This window comes from Bufo bufo, chromosome 3, assembly GCF_905171765.1.
Source record: "Bufo bufo chromosome 3, aBufBuf1.1, whole genome shotgun sequence".
Lineage (NCBI taxonomy): Eukaryota > Metazoa > Chordata > Amphibia > Anura > Bufonidae > Bufo > Bufo bufo.
The window spans coordinates 36286689-36292688 of NC_053391.1; positions in this window are offsets into that span (position 1 = coordinate 36286689).

Sequence of the window (6000 nt, forward strand, 5' to 3'; positions counted from 1 at the left end):
AAAAGGGTCTGGCTATGACATTACTTAATACATTACTTATACATAGACTTACTGTGCATCAGACTCATTGTCAACAGGCGGTCTAATATATAGGCGCTTTTTTCTACTCTATCTGTGCCAATTAAACTTAATCTGTTACATTACTCATTCAGTTACTGTACACTGTGGCCAACTGACAGTTGCCTGGGCCCTACAAAGGAACGAGCAGTGGCAAAAATGTTGCTGTAGCTAGCAGAAGTAGCAACAGAAGAAGGGATGGTGGTAGCAGCAGCTGCAGCAACAGGCCAGAGCTGCCACTGTCATTCAGCTGTACTGGAATGGTTGAATCGCTCTTCAAAATCATCTCAGGTGACAACAGATGGCCATGAGACTGGTGAGGGTGACAAAAGTGACAAACATACAGTAGTGAATGATGGTGTAGCCAATCGCACGTGGGAGCCGGGTTAAGAGGGAACATCATCATCAGGGGGTGAGGGTGGCAGCAAGTCCGTGAGACAGCAGCAGGGTGGCAGCAAGCCGATGAGCCAGCCGGGTGAAAGCAGTGGGAGATCTGGAGACAAACACAGGAAGGGTAGACCGTCTGCTATTCAGGAGCCTAATTGTCGGGAAACAACTAGCGGTGCACAGGTTCATAAAGGCAGCGGCAGGCAGTCAACACAGAGTGGTAAGGGTAAAATGCCATACTCGGCAGTGTGGGAATTTTTTATCAAGACATTAGCGTGGCGGTATGCGGGCAGAAGGTGAAGTGCGGTCAGGGTTCTAATTTTGACATCACGGCCCTGCATCAACACATAGAGCGTCACCATAAAGGGGCCTGGTAAAACTGTTGCACTAATGTAGTGGTACAGCTTAATGCAGTGGCCCGCACACCTTCTCCAGCAGTCAGGGCTCCTCAACCTCAGCAGAAGGAATATGACGTTCCTTCCCTTCAAATATTACTCCTGATGCTCCTCCTACTCCTTGTCACGTGTTTTGCCAGCAATTGATCACCAAGGCGATGGCAAAGAGACAACAGTATACGTGCACTCATCCAATGGTGCAGAAGCTGAACGTGTACTTGGCCAAGTTGCTGGTATTACAGTCCCTCCCTTTCAGAGAACTGATGGCTTGTGCCAAGCCAAGGTAGAGAATCCCAAGCCATCAATACTTCTCTAAAAAAAAGCTGTACCAGCCCTGCACAAGTATATTGAGCAGAAGGTGGGCCAGTCCTTGAGCCTGTTGGCATCTGGTACAGTTCATGTCAGCGCCGACGTTTGGAGCTGTAACTATGGTCAAGGAAAATATATGTCCTTTACAGCCCACTGAGTAAATGTGGTTCTGGGCCAGGCACACCAGCAACTTGGCCAGGTGATGGCAATGCTGCTTCTGCATTTTAATCGTTGGATTTCTGCGCCAATGCCCTCCTCTGTCTCTTTATTTTCCACCTTGTCCTAAGCCTCCACTGTAGGCACAGTTCAGAGTGGTCCTCCGGCATATGACCTATGAAAAGCACAGCGTTGTCACACGGTTCTGCACCTGGTCAGCCTGGGCTAATAAAGTCACACCGGGGAGGAACTGCTGCACGTCATCAACCAAGAAATCAAATCCTGGCTATCTCCTCACCAACTTAAGATGGGAACCAAGTCAACGAGAACGGAAAAACATTCTGTCTGTGCTGCGTCAGGGAGGGATGACCCATACACCACTTCTTCTGGTTGTCACACGGTTCCTGAAGTCTTCCACCCAACTGCAAGACGTCTTGAAAATGTCAAGGAAACTGTGCATGCACTTCAGCCACTCTTACCCTGCAAAACACGCCCTCCTTGAGCTGCAGAAGCAGAAAGGTGTTCCTCTATATCGCCTCATATGTGACGTTTCCACACATTGGAACTCCACCCTTCACATGTTGGTCCGACTATATGAACAGAGGAAGTCCGTGAACGATTTCTTAATTATGCAGGCGGACAGGGGTACTCCCTTGTGTAACTTCGACTTTAGCCATTGGCAGCTCATGCATGACACCTACGGTTTACCGAGGCCCTTTGAGGAGGCCACTTTATTTGTCAGTCACCAGGACTACGGAATGAATGATGTCATTCAACTCCTTCATGTCCTGGAGGGGATGCTGATAAATCTGACTGGCCATGGGACAGAAGACGTGGTGCCTACATCTCACGGACACCAGAGCCCTGTGGAGGCTGAATTGGCACAGATGGAGGAGGATATGAACGCCCAGGAATTCTACACTGCGTGCAGAATTATTAGGCAAATGAGTATTTTGACCACATCATCCTCTTTATGCATGTTGTCTTACGCCAAGCTGTATAGGCTCGAAAGCCTACTACCAATTAAGCATATTAGGTAATGTGCATCTCTGTAATGAGAAGGGGTGTGGTCTAATGACATCAACACCCTATATTAGGTGTGCATAATTATTAGGCAACTTCCTTTCCTTTGGCAAAATGGGTCAAAAGAAGGACTTGACAGGCTCAGAAAAGTCAAAAATAGTGAGATATCTTGCAGAGGGATGCAGCACTCTTAAAATTGCAAAGCTTCTGAAGCGTGATCATCGAACAATCAAGCGTTTCATTCAAAATAGTCAACAGGGTCGCAAGAAGCGTGTGGAAAAACCAAGGCGCAAAATAACTGCCCATGAACTGAGAAAAGTCAAGCGTGCAGCTGCCAAGATGCCACTTGCCACCAGTTTGGCCATATTTCAGAGCTGCAACATCACTGGAGTGCCCAAAAGCACAAGGTGTGCAATACTCAGAGACATGGCCAAGGTAAGAAAGGCTGAAAGACGACCACCACTGAACAAGACACACAAGCTGAAACGTCAAGACTGGGCCAAGAAATATCTCAAGACTGATTTTTCTAAGGTTTTATGGACTGATGAAATGAGAGTGAGTCTTGATGGGCCAGATGGATGGGCCCGTGGCTGGATTGGTAAAGGGCAGAGAGCTCCAGTCCGACTCAGACGCCAGCAAGGTGGAGGTGGAGTACTGGTTTGGGCTGGTAACATCAAAGATGAGCTTGTGGGGCCTTTTCGGGTTGAGGATGGAGTCAAGCTCAACTCCCAGTCCTACTGCCAGTTACTTGAAGACACCTTCTTCAAGCAGTGGTACAGGAAGAAGTCTGCATCCTTCAAGAAAAACATGATTTTCATGCAGGACAATGCTCCATCACACGCGTCCAAGTACTCCACAGCGTGGCTGGCAAGAAAGGGTATAAAAGAAGAAAATCTAATGACATGGCCTCCTTGTTCACCTGATCTGAACCCCATTGAGAACCTGTGGTCCATCATCAAATGTGAGATTTACACGGAGGGAAAACAGTACACTTCTCTGAACAGTGTCTGGGAGGCTGTGGTTGCTGCTGCACGCAATGTTGATGGTGAACAGATCAAAACACTGACAGAATCCATGGATGGCAGGCTTTTGAGTGTCCTTGCAAAGAAAGGTGGCTATATTGGTCACTGATTTGTTTTTGTTTTGTTTTTGAATGTCAGAAATGTATATTTGTGAATGTTGAGATGTTATATTGGTTTCACTGGTAAAAATAAATAATTGAAATGGGTATATATTTGTTTTTTGTTAAGTTGCCGAATAATTATGCACAGTAATAGTCACCTGCACACACAGATATCCCCCTAAAATAGCTAAAACTAAAAACAAACTAAAAACTACTTCCAAAAATATTCAGCTTTGATATTAATGAGTTTTTTGGGTTTATTGAGAACATGGTTGTTGTTCAATAATAAAATTAATCCTCAAAAATACAACTTGCCTAATAATTCTGCACTCCCTGTATACAGAACTGGGTCGTTCATCTGCCCAGGTGACAGGAGAGGAGCAGGAGGAGTTAGAGGGCAACGAGGAAGACAACACAGATGACCCTGACAGACCGTGGCAGTATGCAGTGGAGATGGAGGCAGGGAGTCCCTTCGAGTCCCTTGTGCAAATGGCCTGATGCATGCTGAGTTGCTTGTGTAGTGACAACCACATTATCACCATTTGGGTGATAATGACTACTGGCTCTCCACAGTATTAGACCCTCGCTACCAAAATGGGGGCATTTTCTACACCTTCTGGATGAAAAGCTCAATTACAATCGAGACATAATTTGGCCGCAACTGGCCAAGTTTGCCCTGGACAAGCTTTCCTGCCCAGCTAGTAGTGTGGTATCAGAGCGGGTGTTTAGTGCGGCAGGCTAGAGAGAGACTAACCTTTATAAAGAAAAATCAGGTGTGGATCAGCCAGGATTTCCAGACACCGGTGACTGATGCATCAGACTAGATCATTCTAGCAGTAATGATCTGACTGTAGTGTGCTGCCACACCAACACATTGTGACAAATGGCCCATTACTTCTGGCCACGTGCTGCTACCACTATTCTGATGCTGTAACCCGCTTGATGCCACACGCCTGCTGCCTCTGTTGTCATCTCCTCCTACTGCCACCTACCATTTGTGCTCTTACTGCCACTGCTGTTGCCACCCACCTCACCACTCTGTTCTAGGGCCACTATTGTCATTCTTCAGACTGTTGCCACCCTCACCACTCTGTTCTAGGGCCACTATTGTGACTCTCCATGCTGTTGAAACCCTTCCCACTCTGTTACGGGGCCACTAGTGTCCTTGTTTGGCCGTGTCGACATCACTATTTATTTTCCATTTTTGCTGATCCATCAGAAGAACAAAAAATAACAAAAAAACAGGTACTGTCATTTTAGCGTCCATAAGGTCTTGATCACACGGTCAGTATTTTGCATCAGGATTTGATCATAATTTGAAAGCCAAAAGCAGGGGTGGGTCCAAAACATAGAAGACATGCAAATATTTCCATCACATATCATCTCTGTTTTGGACCCACTCCTGTTTTTGCCTTAGCAATATTGATCAAATACTGATTCAAAAAACTAACCAAATACTGACTGCGTAATTGAGGTAATTAAAGTCCTGCATGCAGGACTACTTTTCCATCGGAATAAAGCCGATTACAGAGGTAAATGGCCAAAACTCACGCAAATTGAACATGAGGCCTCTATATCACTGTCAGTATTTTGCATTAAGATTTTGATATGATTTGGAAGCCAAAAACAGGAGGGGATCTGCAACACAGAAGACATGCAAATATTTCCATCACATGTTATCTCTGTTTTGGACCTACTCCTTTTTTTGCCTTATCAATACTGATCAAATGCTGATGGTTTGAAGGCGGATGCTCAAACTACAGGATCCACTTTTTAGGGGCTGTTCTTCTGATGGATCAGAAGAACAGAAAAATAAACAGTGATGTGAACACTGCTGACACCCTCCCCACTGTCATGTGGCCACTACTTTTGGGCCACTGCACAGTCCACACCAATAAATTAGTCCTGACCTGTAAGGCGGAGTTCACACTTCTGTTATTTGGTCAGTTATTTCAATCACTTATTGTGAGGTAAATTTAAGAGCCAAGTCTACTCTTGGAATATGTATCTGATGTGCACCTGCTTTAGGCTGACAATAATTGACCAAATAAGTAAAGTGTGAACTAAGCCTAATAGTGACGCACAGTCATTCTACATCTAACAGAAGGGATTCAAACCCATGTGTTTACACTGCCACAACATTAATTAAAATAACCTTTTTTTCTCACTACTTTATTGTAGTGTTGGGCGTGAATATTTGAATCGCGAATATTAATCGCTAATATCGGCATTTCGAGAATTCGCAAATATTCAGAATATAGTGATATATATTCGTAATTTCGAATATTCTCAATTTTTTTTTTCATCACTACCCTCCCTTCTTGATTGTGGGCCAATGAGAAGGCTGCAATGTCTTTGTCTGAGCTTAGCAACATCCCTAGCAACCAATAGGAAAGTTGCCTACCCCTTACTATATAAGAACCTCCCCAGCAGCCATTTTCTACAGTTTTTTAAAGTTCTGAGAGAGAGACAGCAGTGTCATTGCTGTGCTCTGTGCTTCCCACACTACATTAGATAGATAGTTAGATAGCTTATATATACATAATACAG